This window comes from Oncorhynchus keta, chromosome 11, assembly GCF_023373465.1.
Source record: "Oncorhynchus keta strain PuntledgeMale-10-30-2019 chromosome 11, Oket_V2, whole genome shotgun sequence".
In the NCBI taxonomy this organism is placed as follows: domain Eukaryota; kingdom Metazoa; phylum Chordata; class Actinopteri; order Salmoniformes; family Salmonidae; genus Oncorhynchus; species Oncorhynchus keta.
In genome coordinates this window covers 15,329,506-15,352,043 of record NC_068431.1, presented here as the reverse complement: position 1 = coordinate 15,352,043, position 22,538 = coordinate 15,329,506, and the positions used below count along the sequence as shown (strand labels likewise).

Below are 22,538 nucleotides of genomic sequence, written 5' to 3'. Positions count from 1 at the left end.
CAAGGAGAGGCAACGACTTTGGCAGAAGTCGTGACACCCCTGCCCTCCGTTTGGCAAATCTGACCACAATTCTATCCTCCTGATTCCTGCTTACCAGCAAAAACTAAAGCAGGAAGTACCAGTGACTCGCTCAATACGGAAGTGGTCAGATGACGTGGATGCTACACTACAGGACTGTTTTGCTAGCACAGACTGGAATATGTTCCCGGGAATCATCCAATAGCATTGAGGAATACACCACCTCAGTCATCGGCTTCATCAATAAGTGCATCGATGATGTCATCCCCACAGTGACCGTACGTACATATCCCAACCAGAAGCCATGGACTACAGGCAACATCCACGTCGAGCTAAAGGCTAGAGCTGCCGCTTTCAAGGAGCAGGAGATTAATCCGGTCGCTAAGAAATCCCGCTATGCCCTCAGACGAACCATCAAACAAGCAAAGCATCAATGCAGGATTAAGATGAAATCCTACTACACCGGATCTGATGCTCGTTGCAAACTATTATAGACAACAAAGGGAAACCCAGATACGAGCTGCCCAGTGATGCGAGCCCACCAGACGAGCTAAATTCCTTTTATGCTCGCTTCGAGGCAAGCAACACCGAAGCATGCATGAGAGCACCAGCTGTTCTGGAGGACAGTTTGATAATGCTCTCGGTAGCCAATGTGAACAAAACCTTTAAACAGGTCAACATTCAAAAAGCCGCAGGGCCAGACGGATTACCAGGACATGTACTCAAAGCATGCGCGGACCAACTGTCAATTGTCTTCACTGTCATTTTCAACCTCTCCCTGATCGAGTCTGTAATACCTACATGTTTCAAGCAGACCACCATAGTCCCTGTGCCCAAGGAAGCAAAGGTAACCTGCCTAAATGATCACCGCTCCGTGGCACTCACGTCGGTAGCCATGAAGTGCTTAGAAAGGCTGGTCATGGCTCACATCAACAGCATACTCCCGACACCCTAGACCCACTCCAATTCGCATACCGCCCCAACAGATCCACAGATTACGCAATCTCAATCACACTCCACACTGCCCTTTCTCACCTGGACAAAAGGAACACCTTTGTGACTACAGCTCAGCATTCAACACCATAGTGCCCATGAAGCTCATCACTAAGATAAGGACTCTGGGACTAAACACCTCCCTCTGCAATGGGATCCTGGACATCCTGACGGGCCGCCCCAGGTGGTAAGAGTAGGTAACAACACGTCTGCCACACTGATCATTAACACTGTGGCCCCTCAGGGGTGTGTACTTAGTCCCCTCCTGTATTCCCTGTTCCCTGTTCACCCATGACTGTGGGAAGAGCATGTGGCTCAGTCGGTAGAGCATGGCGCTTGCAATGCCAAGCGTCGTGGGTTCGATTCCCGCTGGGGCCACCCATATGTAGAAGTAGTGGCCCCAGCCGACTTGTAAGTCGCTTTGGACAAAAGCGTCTGCTAAATGGGATATATTATATTATTATTGTGTGACCAAACACGACTCCAACACTATCATTAAGTTTGCTGATATCACAACAGTGTGTCAACGGTGAGATGGCCTATAGGGAGGAGGTCAGAAAACTGGCAGTGTGGTGCCAGGACAACAACCTCTCCCTCAATGTGAGCAAGACAAAGGAGCTGATCGTGGACTACAGGAAAAGGCGGACCGAACAGGCCCCCATTAACATCGACGGGCTGTAGTGGAGTGGGTCGAGAGTTTCAAAGTTCCTTGGTGTCCACATCACCAACGAACTATCATGGTCCAAACATACCAAGACAGTCGTGAAGAGGGCGCGACAAAACCTTTTCCCCTTCAGGAGACTGAAAAGATTTGGCATGGGCCCCCAGATCCTCAAAAGCTTCTACAGCTGCACCATCAAGAGCATCTTGACCAGTTGAATCACTGCCTGGTATGGCAACTGCTCGGCATCTGACCGTAAGGCCCAGTACATCACTGGGGCCAAGGTTCCTGCCATCCAGGACCTATATAATAGGTGGTGTCAGAGGAAAGGCCATAAAATTTTCAGAGACTCCAGTCACCCAAGCTGTTTTCTCTTCTACCGCACGGCAAGCAGTACCGGAGCACCAAGTCTAGGACCAAAAGGCTCCTCAACAGCTTCAACCCCCAAGCCATTAGACTGCTGAAGAATTCATCAAAATTGCCACTGGACAATTTACAGTTACACCCCCCTTCGCCCCAACCTACAAGTACAGATTACCTCAACTAGCCTGAACCCCTGCACACTGACTTGGTACCGGTGCCCCCTGTATATAGCCTCGTTATTGTTATTCTTATTGTGGTACTTTTTATTATTACTTTTTATTTCAGCCTACTTGGTAAATATTTTCTTCTTCTTGAACTGCACTGTTGGTTAAGGGCTTGTAAAGTAAGCATTTCACGGTTAAGTCTACACTTGTTGTATTCGGCGCGTGTGGCAAATAAAGTTTGATTTGATTCCAACACGTCAGTTCATCAAGTTTCAGCCTTGCTAGAGATGTCCCGGGCAACTGTAAGTGCCGTTATTGTGAAATGGAAACATCTAGGAGCAACAACAGCTCAGCTGCGAAGTGGTAGGCAAAACAAGCTAACAGAACAGGACCACAAGTGCTGAAGCGCGTAGCGTATATAAATTGTCTGTCCTCGCTTGCAACACTCACTACCGAGTTCCAAACGGCCTTTGGAAGCAATGTCAGCACAATAACTGTTGGTAGGGCTCTTCATGAAATGGGTTTTTATGGCCAAGCATCCGCTCACAAGCCTAAGAACACCATGCGCAATGCCAAGCATCTGTTGGAGTGGTGTAAAGCTCGCCGCCATTGGAGTCTGGAGCAATGGAAACACGTTCTCTGGAGTGATGAAACATGCTTCACCATCTGGCAGTCCGATGGATGAATCTTGGTTTGCCAGATGCCAGGAGAACGCAACCTGCCCTAATGTATAGTAACAACTGTGAAGTTTGGTGGAGGAGGAATAATGGTCTGGGGCGTTCGGGCTAAGCCCCTTAGTTCCAGTGATGGGAAATCTTAACGCTACAGCATCCAATGACATTCTAGACGATTCTGTGCTTCCAACTTTGTGGAAACAGTTTGGGGAAGGCCCTTTCCTTTTTCAGCATGACAATATCCCTGTGCACAAAGCGAGGTCCACACAGAAATGGTTTGTCGAGAAAGGTGTGGAAGAACTTGACTGGTCTGCACAGAGCCCTGACCTCAACCCCATCGATGAATTGGAACGTCGACTGCGAGCCAGACCTAATCGCTCAACATCAGTGCCCGACCTCACTAATGCTCTTGTGGCTGAATGGAAGCAAGTCCCCGCATTAATGTTCCAGCAAGCCTAGTGGCAAGCCTTCCCAGAAGAATGGAGGCTGTTATAGCAGCAAAGAAGGGACCAACTCCATATTAATGCCCATCTAATTTTGGAACGAGATGTTCAACGATTATGTGTCCACATACCTTTGAGTGATGGAAGGGAATCTAGCTCTGACCCTTATTTACAGCCCTAGGCTTAAGGAATGGAAAGTATTTTGTGGCTTTAGGGGGAGTTTGCAGGAGAATGCCTTACCTTCTTTGCATAATTACTTCCAGACTATCTGCTGTTTCCTTCTCGTTAAGCTGCATACCCCTGTCAAGGAACATCAATGAGTTGATCCTTTGTGAGAGACATCCTTAACAACCTTTTATGGCTAACTTCAGAGTTTCAAACAGATGAGCTTCAACAATCAGTCCACTGTACCGTCCTCATCTAACCCTTTGGTGAAATGCAATACTTCAATATCTGTGGAAATCTCCACTACTGCCATGCAAAGGAAATGTAATTATGGGTGCACACATGTTTTCCATTATATTCTGCTTATTTCTTCAGGTACTTTACACACGTTACCAACATAACATGACATAACATGTCTTGGTGTGTTTCATATTAGATAGCCAATGAAACAAAAGTCAAATACTCAGAAATGTTTCTTTTTCTTTGATGTGTGGTGTGCAGGCTTGGGTATCGCACAATTGGCCTGTCAATTAACGTATTACAATTGCATATTTGTTTTGAGTTGCAGACCTCAAGGATTTTGTGCTGAGTGGTGGAATCTTTCACTCGGGAAGGAACTACGTTGGCTTTTTATAACATGCCGTGGTTAGAGATTTATGGTTTCTGGTCTTATGTGGTCAAATAGGATTTAGAGTGAAATGCAGAGAAGACCTGGGGGTCTGGATTCCGTCTCTAAGCTGCTCTTTGAAACACTGCCCATGCATGCCCATGGCACTGTCATTGGATGCCATCTTTTCAACAAGTTAGTCAAATTTCTGCCTTGCTAGAGCTGCACCGGTCAAGTGTAAGTGTTGTTATTGTGAAGTGTAAACGTCAAGGAGCAATAACAGCTCAGCTGCGAAGTGTTAGACCACACAAACTCACAGAACTGGACCGCTGAATGCTGAAGCGTGTGGTGCATAAAAATCGCTTGTCCTTGGTTACAACACTCACTACCGAGTTCCAAACTGCCTCTGGAAGACGCATCAGCACAAGAGCTGTTCGTCAGGAGCTTCATGAAATTGGTTTCCATGGCCGGGCAGCTGCAGACAAGCCCAAGATCACCATGCGCAATGCCAAGCGTCGGCTGGAGTGGTGTAAAGCTTGACGCCAATGAACTCTGGAGCAGCGGAAACGAGTTCTCTGGAGTGATGGATCACGCTTCACCATCTGGCAGTCCGATGGACGAATCTGGGTTTGGCGGAACTCTACCTGCCCGAATGCATACTGCCAACTGTGAAGTTTTGTGGAGAAGGAATAATGGTCTGAGGCTGGTTTTCACGGTTCGTGCTCGGCCCCTTAGTTCCAATGATGGAAAATCTTAACGCTACAGCATATTATGACATTCTAGATGATTCTGTGTGATTCCAAATTTATCACAACAGTTTGGGGAAGGCCCTTTCCTGTTTCAGCATGACAATGCTCCCGTACAAAAAGTGAGGTCCATACAGAAATGGTTTGTTGAAATCAGTGTGGAAGAATTTGACTGGCCTGCACAGTGCCCTGACCTCAACCCCATCGAACACCCTTGGGATGAATTGGAACGATCTCACAAATGCTTTTGTCCCAGTAGCAATGTTCCAACATCTAGTGGAAAGCCTTCCCATTAGAGTGGAGGCTGTTACAGCAGCAAAAGGGGGACCAACTCCATATTAATGCCCATGATTTTGGAATGAGATGTTCGACAAGCAGGTGTTCACATACCTTTGGTCATATAGTGTACCATAGATGTAATTTGATGATAAAAGAGCCTGTCCCAAACCTAGAGATGCTTAAAACTGTATTTTGTGGGCTCTGGGCTTAACATTGTAATAGGAAATTGTTTGACCTGATTTCAGATCTCAAAGAGGAGAGCTGTGGCATTGGCCACATGCTATCCGGATTGAAAAGCAGTTCTGCAGCAGTGTCTGTCAATCTGTCTTTCTCATTCACTGTTGTTATTGCTGATGGAATTTCTGGGAATGCCAGAAGGGTGATTTCCAGTCCTTGTGTGGTAGATATGTAGGATCATAATTTGAGCCAGTTTGCTTCAGCAGGAAAATAATCCCGCAGTAACAGGAAATGTAAATTATTATGTGTGGACATTTTTGTAGAGGTTGATACATTTTTTGGCGGGGCAAATGAAGTCTGAATTTTCCAAGTGGAAATGACAAACTTTAGATGCCTTTTTAAAACTAAAATACACTACAATTTTGCATTTCCTGCCGTGCAGGAAAATTCTCAGCAACATAATAGTGTTCAATCGAAGATCCTACATCTGTACTGACGTATCGCGGACGTTTATCCCTCCAGAGATGGAGTCTCTTTAGGTTAAGTTATATTTCATCCTCATATTCTTCTTCTTATTGGGTTCCTTGCCTATGTTCTGTGCCACTATAGACCAGATAAGACCTACTGAACACTTTCATTAGAGGCCTTTGAATCAGGGGCTTGGTGCTGAGAGCTACTCCCTACTGAGAGGTCCCTCTCTGACCTGGGTCAGTACTCAGTGGTTATTTTGGTGTAAGCCTCTCCCTTGTTTTCACCTGTATTTTACTACTGGAATGGGTGGCAACCTGCTTGTCCGTCTGGCTTGGCTACTTATCCTTTCAGGAAAGAACTGAGTCAATATTAGTGAAGCCATAACTTAGTGATATGTTAAACAGTAAAGGATGCTTGAGTGACAGGGTCGTGAAGCCATAACTTTTTTTTTTTAATTAAACATTTATTTAACCAGGTTAAACCCATTGAGGTTAAAAAACTATTTTGCAAGGGCGACCTTGCAAGAAGGCAAAACAGGGAAATAGCAGCGTGTCCATAAAATATTACAGAAGAATACAAAATACACAAAAGACAAAGTGATATGTTAAACAGTAAGGGATGCTTGAGTGCCATTACTGACACACACACTAATAGATTTGCATGGGTGCGTACTCAAGCGACACACACACACACACACACACACACACACACACACACACACACACACACACACACACACACACACACACACACACACACACACACACACACACACACACACACACACACACACACACACACACACACACACACACACACACACACACACAGTGCGTAAGTACTCCAGATATAGGATCGGGATCAGAAAAACCTGCTCACTAAATAAACGCAATCACACAAATCATACTTAATTTCTCTGCCAGAGTGATGTCACCAACTGATTGAAATGATCTACCAGCTTAACCTCAACAAAAAGACTATTAGCTCTATTGTTGGAGAATGAGCTGTAATGACAGACACGGCTTGTAACCTGATCCCTCTCGTTGAGAGATTGCCCTTGAGTCATTCCTTGGCTGGGTGGCTGGACACACTAATTCACCCAGCCTAAATCTCCTGTTCCCTACCTTTTGTTTCTCTGTCATGTTCTGTGTTCTGGAAGCCAGGCAGAACGATCAGCTCTGGAGAAAAGGTTCTGGAGTAGTAGAGGTATACCTTCAAGTACAGTACCTTCAGATGACTGATAAAAGTTTATTAGTGTTAACTTAAGTAAATGGGTGGAAGGAATGCCGTTTTTCGAGCAATTCTGTCACTATATGCACAATACTCAGCTACCTGATGCCCGAGTAGACAAAGCCACCAACATAATCAGTACATAGTCATCAGAGTGTCAGATGATGGAACATACTATATACATTCTACAATCTATAAATATTATACGTCTTCCTACAGTAACATATATTTTTAAAAGTTAACTTTAGACAGCTATGCAAGTCAGTTAAGAACTAATTCTTATTTACAATGACAGCCTACCCTGGCCAAACCCAGGGCCAATTGTGCACCACCCTATGTGATACAGCATAGAATTAAACCAGGGACTGTAGTGACACCTCTTTCACTGAGATGCAGTGCCATAGACCACTGCACCATTTAACAGATGCTTTCATCCAAAGCAACTTAGTTACAGTGGGGCAAAAAAGTGTTTAGTCAGCCACCAATTGTGCAAGTTTTCCCCACTTAAAAAGATGAGAGGCCTGTAATTTTCATCATAGGTACACTTCAATTATGACAGACAAAATGAGAAAAAAAATTATCCAGAAAATCACATTGTAGGATTTTTAATGAATTTATTTGCAAATTATGGTGGAAAATGTGTATTTGGTCACCTACAAACAAACAAGATTTTTGGCTCTCACAGACCTGCAACTTCTTCTTTAAGAGGCCTCCACTCGTTACCTGTATTAATGGCACCTGTTTGAACTTGTTATCAGTATAAAAGACACCTGTCCACAACCTCAAACAGTCACACTCCAAACTCCACTATGGCCAAGACCAAAGAGCTGTCAAAGGACACCAGAAACAAAATTGTAGACCTGCACCAGGCTGGGAAGACTGAATCTGCAATAGGTAAGCAGCTTGGTTTGAAGAAATCAACTGTGGGAGCAATTATTAGGAAATGGAAGACACACAAGACCACTGATAATCTCCCTCGATCTGGGGCTCCACGCAAGATCTCACCCCGTGGGGTCAAAATGATCACAAGAATGGTGAGCAAAAATCCCAGAACCACATGGGGGGACCTAGTGAATGACCTGCAGAGACCTGGGACCAAAGTAACAAAGCCTACCATCAGTAACACACTATGCCGCCAGGGACTCAAATCCTGTAGTGCCAGACGTGTCCCCCTGCTTAAGCCAGTGCATGTCCAGGCCCATCTGAAGTTTGCTAGAGAGCATTTAGATGATCCAGAAGAAGATTGGGAGAATGTCATATGGTCAGATAAAACCAAAATATAACTTTTTGGTAAAAACTCAACTCGTCGTGTTTGGAGGACAAAGAATGCTGAGTTGCATCCAAAGAACACCATACCTACTGTGAAGCATGGGGGTGGAAACATCATGCTGTGAGGCTGTTTTTCTGCAAAGGGACCAGGACGACTGATCCGTGTAAAGGAAAGAATGAATGGGGCCATGTATCGTGAGATTTTGAGTGAAAACCTCCTTCCATCAGCAAGGGCATTGAAGATGAAACGTGGCTGGGTCTTTCAGCATGACAATGATCCCAAACACACCGCCCGGGCAAAAAAGGAGTGCCTTCGTAAAAAGCATTTCAAGGTCCAGTCTCCAGATCTCACCCCCATAGAAAATCTTTGGAGGGAGTTGAAAGTCTGTGTTGCCCAGCAACAGCCCCAAAACATCACTGCTCTAGAGGAGATCTGCATGGAGGAATGGGCCAAAATACCAGCAACAGTGTGTGAAAACCTTGTGAAGACTTACGGAAAACGTTTGACCTCTGTCATTGCAAACAAAGGGTATATAACAAAGTATTGAGATAAACTTTTGTTATTGACCAAATACTTATTTTCCACCATTATTTGCTAATAAATTCATTAAAAATCCTACAATGAGATTTTCTGGATTTTTTTTCTCATTTTGTCTGTCATAGTTGAAGTGTACCTATGATGAAAATTACAGGCCTCTCTCATCTTTTTAAGTGGGAGAACTTGCACAATTGGTGGCTGACTAAATACTTTTTTGCCCCACTGTATGCATGCATGCATACATTTTACATATGGGTGGTCCCAGAAAATGAACCCACTAGTCTAGTGTTGCAAACACCATGCTCTACCAACGGAGCGACAGAGGACCATAGAGGACTATTGTCTTTGGTTTCATACCATGCCTTCGCCGCTTTACACGTAATTACTAAATCACTGTCTCAGTCAGAGCTTTCAGAGCCTCTGCTAAGGTGTAAAATACACCCAATGGCATATTATTCTTTAAAATCAACTGAGGTGACGGAATACCTTTGTGTTTAGTAGCTAAGAATAAATGAGACACCTGTTTGAGTCAACAAGATGTGATTCCTCATGTAGCGTCACAATGAGAAAGGTGAAAGAGAGGTGAGGCCTGACGTAAATAAACAATAGCAAAATATCGGAATATTCATACAATAAAACTGACCCAGACTACAAAACATACATATTATAGCCTACGTCGCACATGATAAACAGCTACAAGTGATAAACCAATTCTATGATGGAAAGCTTTACTCTGTCATTTGATGGAGTTCAGAGTTCAGAAAGTTCTGTAGAGGGTGACATCTGCTGACCTTAGTATCTTCAACGGTATTACAATGATACGATATGTAATAGTAATATAAACCTCATAATCAATGTTAGTAGCCTATTATGATACCTGTATAGAGGCCCTGTAGGGCCAAGGTACAATAAGGAAAGAACATGGTCCTTTATTTGAGACATGACCATTTCAGAACATTATACTTTTCTCACACATGGACCATTGCTGACACCCAATGGATGTAACTGAATAATTCAGCCTTGTATCTAACCAGGGGTGTATTCATTACGGAAACCGTTTACCGTTTAAGAACCAGACGGAAGCAAACAGAGCAAAATAAGAGATTATATTGGGCAGCGCCGCTTCCCCTCCAGGAAGTTGAAAGAATGCAGCATGGAACCGAGGCTCTAGAGTGGCGCAGCAGTCTACGGATCTGCATCTCAGTGCTGCAGGTGTCACTACAGACACCCTGGTTCAATTCCAGGCTCTATCACAACCAGCTGTGATTGGGATTCCCATATGGCTGTGCACAATTGGCCCAGCTTCATCTGGGTTTGGCTGGTGTAGGCTGTCATTGTAAATAAGAATTTGTTCTGAACTGACTTGCCTAGTAAAATAAAGGCAAAAAAATAAATGTTCTACAGCTGCACCACTGAGAGCATCTACGGCTACACCACTGAGAGTATCGACTGGCTGCATCATCGCTTTGTATGGCAACTGCACTGCCCTTGATCGCAAGGCCCTACAGAGGGTGGTGTGGATGGCCCAGTACATCACTTGGGCTGAGCTCCCTGCCATCCAGGACCTCTATACCTGTCAGAGGAATGCTCAGAAAATTATCTAAGACCCCAGCCACCCAAGCCATAGACTGTTCACTCTACTACTGCATGGCAAGCAGTACTGGAGCACCAAGTCTGAGACCAAAAGGCACCTGAACAGCGTCTACCCCCAAGCCATAAGACTGTTGAACAGTTAATCGAATGGCTACGCGGACTATTGCCTTGACCCTTTGTTGCACTGATTCTGTGCACACTCACTGGACTAAACATATACACACACACACACACACGCACACACACTAGTGGTGCTTGGGCCAACAGTCAGAGACAGTGTAATGATTTTTCGACAGGGGGTGCAGGAATGCACAAAGTAGATGTCCTAACCGACTTGTCAAAACCACAGTTTGTTAATATATATAAAGAAATTCCTGCACCCCCTGTCGAAAAATCAATACACTGTCTCTGACTGTAGCCTACAGTGCATTTTCTATAACGGGTTAGGGTTGGATGCTGGCCTCAGATTTTCACTTCATCACATATAGTCAGGTGGTTGTTTGAAATTGTGGGCGGGTGCAGGTAAACAAACTGTTGGCCCACACACCACTAGTGTGTGTGTGTATGTGTAAATTTGTGAAGTGGTTGAAAGACTCCAACCTACAGTGCCTTGCGAAAGTATTCGGCCCCTTGAACTTTGCGACCTTTTGCCACATTTCAGGCTTCAAACATAAAGATATAAAACTATTTTTTTTGTGAAGAATCAACAACAAGTGGGACACAATCATGAAGTGGAACGACATTTATTGGATATTTCAAACTTTTTTAACAAATCAAAAACTGAAAAATTGGGCGTGCAAAATTATTCAGCCCCTTTACTTTCAGTGCAGCAAACTCTCTCCAGAAGTTCAGTGAGGATCTCTGAATGATCAAATGTTGACCTAAATGACTAATGATGATAAATACAATCCACCTGTGTGTAATCAACTCTCCGTATGAATGCACCTGCACTGTGATAGTCTCAGAGGTCCGTTAAAAGCGCAGAGAGCATCATGAAGAACAAGGAACACACCAGGCAGGTCCGAGATACTGTTGTGAAGAAGTTTAAAGCCGGATTTGGATACAAAAAGATTTCCCAAGCTTTAAACATCCCAAGGAGCACTGTGCAAGCGATAATATTGAAATGGAAGGAGTATCAGACCACTGCAAATCTACCAAGACCTGGCCGTCCCTCTAAACTTTCAGCTCATACAAGGAGAAGACTGATCAGAGATGCAGCCAAGAGGCCCATGATCACTCTGGATGAACTGCAGAGATTTACAGCTGAGGTGGCAGACTCTGTCCATAGGACAACAATCAGTCGTATATTGCACAAATCTGGCCTTTATGGAAGAGTGGCAAGAAGAAAGCCATTTCCTAAAGATATCCATAAATAGTGTCATTTAAAGTTTGCCATACGCCACCTGGGAGACACACCAAACATGTGGAAGAAGGTGCTCTGGTCAGATGAAACCAAAATTGAACTTTTTGGCAACAATGCAAAACGTTATGTTTGGCGTAAAAGCAACACAGCTCATAACCCTTAACACCACATCCCCACTGTCAAACATGGCACCACCATGCATCATGGTTTGGGCCTGCTTTTCTTCAGCAGGGACAGGGAAGATGGTTAAAATTGATGGGAAGATGGATGGAGCCAAATACAGGACCATTCTGGAAGAAAACCTGAAGGAGTCTGCAAAAGACCTGAGACTGGGACAGAGATTTGTCTTCCAACAAGACAATGATCCAAAACATAAAGCAAAATCTACAATGGAATGGTTCAAAAATAAACATATCCAGGTGTTAGAATGGCCAAGTAAAAGTCCAGACCTGAATCCAATTGAGAATCTGTGGAAAGAACTGAAAACTGCTGTTCACAAATGCTCTCCATCCAACCTCACTGAGCTCGAGCTGTTTTGCAAGGAGGAATGGGGAAAAAATGTCAGTCTCTCGATGTGCAAAACTGATAGACATACCCCAAGCGACTTACAGCTGTAATCGCAGCAAAAGGTGGCGCTACAAAGTTTTAACTTAAGGGGGCTGAATAAAAAAAAAATTGCACGCCCAATTTTTCAGTCTTTGATTTGTTAAAAAAGTTTGAAATATCCAATAAATGTCGTTCCACTTCATGATTGTGTCCCACTTGTTGTTGATTCTTCACAAAAAAATACAGTTTTATATCTTTATGTTTGAAGCCTGAAATGTGCCTGAAAGTTCAAGGGGGCTGAATACTTTCGCAAGGCACTATGTGTGTGTGTGTGTGTGTGTGTGTGTGTGTGTGTGTGTGTGTGTGTGTGTGTGTGTGTATGAGTGTCATATAATTTTTTTCTGCTTTTAATTTCCAACATTTTGGTAAGCTATTTGTTACTAAACTTGTCTATAATTAGAAACATGCAGCTAATCTTCTCTCATTATATGTTGCCCTAGAAGACTAAATAAACCCTTGCTCACCAGAATAATGTCATAAATCGATAGAATGAATGCTTCAATCTAGTTAAAGTTCTTTGGAATCTCTGCGTCTTTCAAGGAGCAAAGACGTTTAAGGACCAGGGAGAAAATGCAATAACCCCCCAAAAAACTGGTATTATTTTCTGTGCAAAATTTCCAAATGACATCATTCTGACCTGTTGTAAGGAAATGGGAATCAGTGAAAACAACCCAACATGTTTCTGATAAGATTTCAGTTTGGCTTGGATGCACATTTTATCTGGTGGAAATACTATCAGCTTTTATGATGCTGATAAAGATAGCACCTCTACAGATGATATCTAATTCTCTCAAGATGCTGAAATAATATTTCTCCACTAACGTTAATGTTCACAAGTCAAAATGTAGCCTATATTTGGTGTATCATGTTACTGCAAAAAATGCTTAATTCTGCAGGAGTTCATATTAGGATATGTCAGAGATTATGGTCCTACAGTCAGTGTCCAGATTTCAGTTTCCATTTAACCCATCTGAACAGTCAGCAACCGTTCCCTTGAAGTGCCATAGGCCTATTTTAAGTCCCAGTCATGTGACTGTCAAATTTGTATAGTACCTCACTATCATCACACATAACATAGTCGGCACTGCTATCATCCTCTTTTACCACAAACATTCCTTCTCTGTCCCTCCCTTCTCTTTATTTTCAACTCTCCATTTCACAGCTTTTGTCTTATTGAATTAAACTCTGACATTGTCCTTTTTCTGTGGATCGAAGGTAACTTGTTTTCCATTTGTTTGACACTATTCCATTCCTTCCTTTCCAACCATTATTATGAGCTGTCCTCCCCTCAGCAGCCTCCACTGGCACACACACTTTTTAACTCTGCATTGTTGGGAAAGGGCCCGTAAGTAAGCATTTCATGGTAACATGTACACCTTTGTATTTGGTGCAAATTTGTGACAAATACAATTTGATTTGAGAAAAATGACTTAGTTGTGACTGTTGTTCACACCTGTATCTGCCCTCTCATTGGCTAGAATGGTCCCACCTGATCTGGCCTGCATTCAATCATTAAGGACATGTATTTCCATTCTTAGAGCGGTCACTCGGCTATCTTGTCAATATACTAGATAATCTTTGATTTCTCTCAAAAATAGAGTTTGACCCCTCAATTCCATGGTTGGAGAGTTGATTTGCGTTCAGAAACAATACTGTGGTTCATAAAGTAGAAAATAATGAAAATACAATATACTCATCAAAAAGTGGAGTTTGACGTATCCATAAATAAGGATAGTATTTCATCCCAAGTAAGTGTTTATTAGGAAATAACCTAACCTGCCCAATAACCCTAAGCTTGGCAACACTTAATTTGAGTCTACTTTCAAATAATCTTTCTATAAACATTATAGTGTAGTTCATTTAATGCTTAATTTAGGGCTATTGCTCATGATTAGTAGATGATTACAGGCTCTTGTAATTAATATTAACATATAGACCTATTTACTGATGTATAAGGCCTAATGTCAATATAATGATCAATAGGCTTGTATACAGGCTGTAGCTGCATGCACAAAACTGACCTCAAAATCGGAATCAGTTCTTTGTTACCTAATTGTTAACTTCATTACTGAGTGGTCAGCAATTAATCATGAATAACCAAATGACCTAAAAGATTGGCACTTTACAGGTCTAAAATGCAAATTAGGCCGAGTGAAGCAGGAATTCTGGTGGGATGTCTTGAGTTTCCAGAAAGATGTAGAACTTTCTGGACTGTGTAAACAGTAAACGTGCAGCTGGGCATGTATTATATTACCGTAATTACCTTCAGTCCAGACAGCAGTATGAATGTTGGTTGCATCTGTAGCCTAGTCTATATCCCAACATTTATTTTATCTTCCAAGACGTGTCGAACGGCTCGAACCAACTCATTATTTACATAACATTCCAGTTAAACTGGCTTCAGACATGTGCTGGAAAGTAGCCTACAAGAAGGAATTTGGACCATTCCACAGATGGCGTCATTTTGTGCGCTAGGTTGTAGGTGTGCTAACTTTTTATAATGTATAATTTTGGTAATAAGGACCTTCCTTCCATTAAGTGCGCCATGGTATCCACAGCCCTTCTATGACGGTTTGTCATCAGTAGCCAACTATACGAGTCTGATTTAATGCTAATACCACCGGTGGGGTTGAAGTGTCCCAGAATGAAGTGCGCATTTTGTAGGAGGTCTTTGACCTTCTCTACGGATGAGAGGAGGTTCTGTACGTGGCAGGGGTAACATCTCTGCTCGTCACACTACCGTTCTCCTGGCAGCAGGATATTATGCTCGCATTATCAATGTGGAATATAAAAAGAACAAGAGTCCCCCTTCAAAGACATGTTAAACTTTGTAATATCACAATTGTTTTGCACTCTAGTGTAGTACAACTGTTTTTCACAGCATTGAAAACACCTTTAAAAAATTAAAAGGATAAATTGACGTATTTAAAAATATATATTGTAGTATTTATAACAGCGTTTGAACGTTTACTCTATTCTTTAATCTATATATATATATATGTCTAAATACACTTTTAATAAAATACAATTGAATTACTCAATAGAGTCTGCAAAACTTAAATGGGCCTCTTGTGCTGCGTAACAGCGTTAATACAGAGTACTGGTGATTCCTTAATCCACCCAATCCATTCACTTCAATACACAGTATACGAGATGCTTATTGGCTTGTAAAGAGATAACTAATTCTACCTGCCTCAGCTAAAGTAGGGTGGGAAATACTCAGTAGGGTCTCTACTAACCAAATAGTTATTTTTGGAGGGGGACTGTGTCATACATACCCAGCAGCACTTCGTTCTCCACCACCCCTGTGGCCATTGATTAAAAAAGCCCTCATAAAAATGTATACAAATTCAACATAATCTGAATGAGTTGCACTGTTTAGAAATGAGGGCATTTTATTTTGAAGGTGTCATTACCACATTAAACTGACGTCATCATTTGTGCTGCTGGCAGAATACTCGTGCTAATCACCTACCCCGGGCGGTCTTGAATATATGTTCTGATGCGGTTAAAGGTGTAGGATAGTCTTGCAAGGGAAAGAAACGGTAAGATTTCATATACATTTTCATGTTCCAAATGCATACTGTCATGATATCTTACTTGATCTAATATGTAATATACACACAGAGGCGAGCATCATGTTATTACTTTAACATGCTGTGTGTGTATGGTTGTCAATAACAACTGCCCTGTTTTATGGGACATTCTTGATGCTAAACTTGGGATTTCTGCCGAATTATTTAATGAAATCGTGAATTGCTCGCTTTTGCGCATTTGTTTGCTTTACGTGCCTTGTTGGCAACTGTAGCATAATGCAGCAAAAATGTAACATGACTTGCAGAGAAAGTTTTAAAAGTTTTAGCCAATATTGCAGAATGCCATTATAACTTCAGGTTTTTGAGGGCTAGGTAATCTATAGGTATTTATAACAGTACATATACATTCACCTTTCTCTCAACATAAAAAAAAATAGAGCGAGTTCAGAACAATTTACATTCACGAGACCCAGAAGTGTTCCAGTGACGGGGATTTCTAGAAAAGTCGGTGTCTTGGCTGACGTCACTGGCATTGTAACGGCGTGAAGTAGCAAGAAGATGTGATTTCCAGACGTTGAGACAGCCGGTCTGGGTTATTTTTGTCCTTATGCTGGGGAGTGTTATTGGATACTTTACTTTACTTTGATCCGTGAATCAAATATACACATAACTAATTTATCTGTTTAACAGGGAAACAATAGAAAGATCCGCAATAGGCTAAGTAGCCTAGTTATAACGGTACTACAATGCATATTTGATATTGCCATAGGTGGAACCTCTTACTTTTAGTACATCTTTGTGCATTCTGGCTGCAGATATGGCAAGCAGCCATGCAGGTTACAGAACTGAGAAAACTAAGAAGCAAGCATCCCAAAACAATCAGTTTGAGAAATAAAAAATAAGAAAATGTCTACACATTTTCAGACTGAATTGAACAATTTCTGCTCTATAATCCATCAGACTCAGTAAAGTCGTCATTGACAAGTCTACATTGACGTCATTTACTCCTCTATAGCCCTACTGTCAGAGAGAACTGCTCAAATAAGACAAAGGAACAAAGTCATCATTCTCCAGAAACAAATTCGATTTAATTGGGGGAAGAAACTTGCAAAGGACATTTCTTATTTTCAATGTCATTATCTGTGTACAGAGACTCCACTACAATGTAGGTTTACATCTCAATATTCTGTTTAAAGAACATCATTACTTGTGGGAGCGTGTGAGTCTGTGTGCATGTGCGTGTGCGTGTGCGTACGTCTGTGTGTGGTGTAAGTGTTTGCGAATGTTACTGCAATATAACACCGGAATTATTTGAGCCCATATGTGTACACAGCCAGGAGGGAGCTTGGTGTTAGATCAAGTTTGTGTAATGAGTGCCTGCACTGCTTGAGTCAAACTGTATAAACAGATATCCAGATAAATGCCAAAACAGAGGTGAGCTAGCAGTGACATCGTGAGGCTGAATGCTGAACAGTGTTGCTGCGTCCTTGATTGGATGCTTTGCAGTTCATTGTGGAGCTCACATCAAAGTTTGCTCAGGCTGACAAACAACAAACAGTTGCAGTAAGACCTGGACTGTATTGAGGATCTTGATCACTTAGCCCTGACCTTGTGTCAACTCTGGACCCTTATCAAACTTACTGGATCTCAGCTCATCATACATATTGGAGAGGTCACTTGCTAGCCAATACTGCTCTGGAATAGTTCAGAGTTCTATTCTTGAACACATCTCCTTCTTTCAACTCAAGTAACACAGAGAAAACATTTTTTACTAGTGTGCTGTCGAGATGGAAGGGAGTGAGCGGGTTGGCCTCCTGTTCCCTCTAAGCTTTGCGGGGGGCGTGCAGCTCCCTGGAGACTGCCGCCCAGACGAATTATCAGCCTGCGCAGAGAAGCACAATATTCAACTTTTCCCCCATAGGTAACACTATCAACATTTGCTTTACTGTGGGAATTGTAATCGAATCAATGCAATTTGAGCCACTTTCAATGCAACGTGCCCGAAACAACTACGCAAGACTTAGTATGCAAAACGCATCGGAGTAGGTTTCTATTGCATTGACAGGCACGACTCAGGCTTGTACTCGACACAGACCGGTGCACCATAACCAATCAGAGCTGCAGCACGCCTATATGCAAATATAGATCTGTGCCATTCACTTTGAACTTGACTGTGTTAACAGTATGAGCGGTCTTGAGTAGATGTGCTTGAGGCTTCTAAACAGCTTCTACCCCCAAGCCATAAGACTCCTGAACAGCTAATCAAATGGCATCCCAGACCTGTAGTATTCGGCACATGTGACAAATAACATTTGATTTGATTTGAGATCAAAGCGAGAGCTGCATGTAGCAATGTGTGCACATTTGTTCATATTCTTTGCTAGTTTGTGAGTAATTAGCCCAGTTATAGATAATTTGCAGTCAGCAATGGGGGAGTGATTGCTTCTTACAAGAACACAAAACGTGTACATTTCTAGACAACTTTGAAAGGCAAGTGGGGTAAAGAGCTTTTTTTTTGTCTTAAAGGGGGAGTGTTGAGTTTTGAGACAGGTTTGAATAAGCTAAGTAGCCAATAGGCAGGGTTGCATGATTTGTCTGATTCTCTGTAATAATGGTATGGGAAGTGTATAAACAGCCCTGCATGTTTTTTTTCACTCTCATGGGATGTAGAACTACATTGAACACCACACATTGGCTGCTGCTTTAGGCTGAATGATTGAACAGCTATTTCCATGTTAAGGGATGCATTTTCTCCATTGTTTTTGATGGTATGCCACTCTGGTAGGTCTACATTATCATCATTCACAGTAATCTACTTGACCACTGTCTGAAACAGTAAAGGGGGTACAGCCTCAGTTTTCACAGTAAACGCACAGAATTTTCACAACGTTGAAGTTTGCACTCAGCAGACCTGAAATTTGCTCAGCGCCCCAAAAAATTAGAGGGAAATTTTACTCCTGAGGTGAAAGGTGTGGGATGAATGTTTTAGCAGTGTGTTGTGAGTAATGAGTTAATGTTAGGAAATGACAGATATCTGGAAAGGTGAAGTCTGAGGCTTGGGTGGGTTGTCTCAGCATGTTCTCAGCCTGGGGAGGGTGTGTGTGTTTATGCTTGATCAGGTCATTTATCCAGATTAACTAGAGCATATCTATTTTTACACAGCAACAGTTTCACTGTGAGTTCATCCCAGCCTCTGGTCAATGGTAAGCAAAAATAAATATAACGTACAATCAGTCAGTAACTAGATAGGCAGATAAATTAGAGCCCTACCGATATGTTTTTTGGGGGGTCCGATACCAATTCCGTTATTTTGGGGGGACAAAACTTACCCATGCCGATATTTTGTTATTATTTATTTTATTTAACCTTTATTTAACTAGGCAAGTCAGTTAAGACCAAACACGACAAAAACGACGCTGGGCCAATTGTGCTCCGTTCTATGGGACTCCCAATCACAGCCGGATGTGATACAACCTATATCACAGATATACAGTGCTTTCAGAAAGTATTCAGACCCCTTGACTTTCCACATTTTGCTACGTTACAGCCTTAATCTAAAATGTATGAAATAGTTTTTTCCCCTCATAAATCAACACACAATACCCCATAATGTCAAAGCACAACAGGTTTTTAGAAATGTTTGCTAGTAATAAAATAATAAACAGAAATATCACAGTTACATAAATATTCAGACGCTTTACTCAGTACTTTGTTGATGCACCTTTGGCATTGATTACAGCATTGAGTATTCTTGGGTATGATGCTACAAGCCTGGCACACTGGTATTTGGTGAGTTTCTCCCATTCTTCTCTGCAGATCCTCTCAAGCTCTGTCAGGTTGGATGGGGAGCATTGGTGCTCAGCCATTTTCAGGTCTTTCCAGAGATGTTCGATTGGGTTCAAGTCCGGACTCTTTCGGCCAATTAAGGACAATTCAGAGACTTTTCCCGAAGCCACTTCTGCGTTGTCTTAGCTGTGTGCTTAGGGTCATTGTCCTGTTGGAAGGTGAACCTTCACCCCAGTCTGAGCACTCTGGAGCAAGTTTCCATCAAGGTTCTCTCTGTAATTTGCTTCGTTCATCTTTGCCTCGATCCTGACTAGTCTTCTAGTCCCTGCGACTGAAAAACATCCCCACAGCATGATGCTGCCACCACTATGTTTCATTGTAGGGATGGTGCCAGGTTTCCTCCAGACGTCCTTGGTATTCAGGCTAAGAGCTCAATCTTAAGAATTTGTTCTTAACTGACTTGCCTAGTTAAATAAAGGTTAAATATCATTATTTATTTATTTAAATTGTGGTTTCGTCAGAACAGAGAATCTTGTTTCTCATGGTCTGAGAGTCTTTAGGTGCTTTTTGGCAAACTCCAAGTGGGCTGTAATGTGCCTTTTATTGAGGAGTGGCTTCCGACTGGCCACTCTACCATACAGGCCTGATTGGTCGAGTGCTGCAGAGATGGTTGTCCTTCTGGAAGGTTCTCCCATCTCCACAGAGGACCTCTAGAGCTCTGTCAGTGACCATCAGGGTCGTTGTCACCTCTCTGACCAAGGCCCTTCTCCCCCGGTTGCTCAATTTGGCCGGGCGGCCAGCTCTGGGAAGAGTTTAGGAGGTTCCAAACATCTTCCATTTAAGAATGTAGCACTCGACCAATCAGGCCTGTATGTGTTCTTGTGGACCTTCAATGCTGCATAAACGTTTTGGTGCCCTTCCCCAGATCTGTGCTTCAACACAACCCTGTCGACCTCGTGGTTTGGTTTTTGCTCTGACATGCACTGTCAACTGTGGGACCTTATATATATCAGGATAAGGTAAGACCCAGATGCAGACTGTGTCGAAGTAAAAATGTTTATTACAGCAACAGAGGCAACCGTACAGGACGGCAGGCAGGCTCAAGGTCAGGTCAGGCAGAGGTCGGAAATCCAGATAGAGGCAAAGGTACTGGATCAAATTAGGGTCAAATTATTTCCAAAATTTGGAAAAAGTCAAGGGGGTCAATACTTTCCGAAGGCACTGTAGGTAGTGCTTTAGCTAGAAGCCATCTCTGCTCCTCCTCTCCCTCTGCTCATAACATCACACAAATGATTATTGGACTCATCATCTGGAAAGACTCAAGGGATTGGTATAATTTTGATGAAAACAATGAATTTCAAAATGATGGCATATACTGTACGTATAAATCTATCAATTCTGCCCTCCCTTTTCAGTGTTTCACTTTTAAAAGTATAGCATAGTAATAAACAATTGGAAGCATAATGTAGAACTAGTCACAAATATTTAAGAATTTGAAATCCGTTGTCATAGCTTTCACGGTTCAATCAAAACTGGACACAAACAGTTATTGATTAAGCTAGTTTTTTTCCCCACTCCATAGAACACCTTTAGCATGCCTCAGATTCATGAGCTCTGTTTGACAATTAGATATCACACTGTATTTTACTAGACGTTGTTGGTGGTGGTAATCCCAAATTCGAGCTGGATTAAGGAGAAGAAAGGGGTCCAGACAGTTTGGAGTGAGCTGTGATTTATTAGACAAACTGTCAGTAAACAGTCATAACAGGAATTATATGGTGAAGCAGCTGGAGAGAGTTCAGAAACACTCTGCACAATGCTGCTTCACACCCTGTATAACCTCACTGGAAACTCTATCTCTCTCTCTGAAGTATGTATTTTGTGTGTCTATATCAACAGTCTTTGGGGTTTTATATAGAAGAGAGAAAGTGGAAAATGTTGTTTTGTCTTTGGTCGAATCAGTACTTCTTTCAACCAAGTAATTCCTCTGTATTTGTGAGCCAGACAGGTTTTTGGGATTCTTAACCATTAGGGAAGCAAATGAAGCAGCAGTCTAGTACACTCTGCCTGTCCCCTAACCCCATGACCCCATGAACCCAAGTTCCAGACATACTGTAAGTTGGTTACCAGACCTTTTAGCAGTCTTCTACTCCAAAGCTCCACTAGCTTCCCTCTGGTGTGTTTTAGGAGGCGAGGAGAGCGTATATGATGAGTCAAGGGAAATTATTTTGAGATTCACTGTATTAGTCATCCTTTCTCATCAGGCACGTGACGGGCCAGCCCCAATGAAGGCCCTTGGTTTTGCAGCCATTTTAGACTCAGATGACAAGACGCCAGACAGCACAAGGCCTACCAAGTAACAACTGGCCAGTAATGGCTCACATATTAGGAAAAGGCCTGTTGGAAACTATTAACACACAGCATTATTGCACAGACAACTTTCAAATAATGGAAACATTGCCAGTTAAACAATTTTTCTCATATTGCATCTCTGAAAGCCTAATGTAATTTGTTGTGTGGATAATGAAAATATATACCTGATTGACTAACTGACATGCTTTCTTAATCGCCCCTGAGGGGATACATAACATTGAATTGAATTGACTAACTGACATGCTTTCTTAATCGCCCCTGAGGGGATACATAACATTGAATTGAATTGACTAACTGACATGCTTTCTTAATCGCCCCTGAGGGGATACATAACATTGAATTGACTAACTGACATGCTTTCTTAATGGCCCCTGAGGGGATACATAACATTGAATTGACTAACTGACATGCTTTCTTAATGGCCCCTGAGGGGATACATAACATTGAATTGAATTGACTAACTGACATGCTTTCTTAATCGCC

At 42.4% G+C, this 22,538-nt stretch overlaps 1 protein-coding gene across 4 annotated transcripts in view; it reads left to right on the top strand.

Moving 5' to 3' along the window:
- p4ha2 (procollagen-proline, 2-oxoglutarate 4-dioxygenase (proline 4-hydroxylase), alpha polypeptide 2) overlaps positions 1–22,538 on the top strand; it is a 68,000-nt gene that overhangs the window by 21,193 nt on the left and 24,269 nt on the right. For 3 of the 4 annotated variants that reach the window (XM_035779681.2, XM_035779678.2, XM_035779680.2), the window contains exon 1: positions 15,793–15,905. The exons of the other annotated variant lie outside the window; for it this stretch is intronic. The gene's annotated coding sequence lies outside the window, so the exon portion shown is untranslated. Of the gene's footprint in view, positions 1–15,792; positions 15,906–22,538 lie in introns of those variants that run through there. 4 annotated transcript variants of the gene reach the window in all.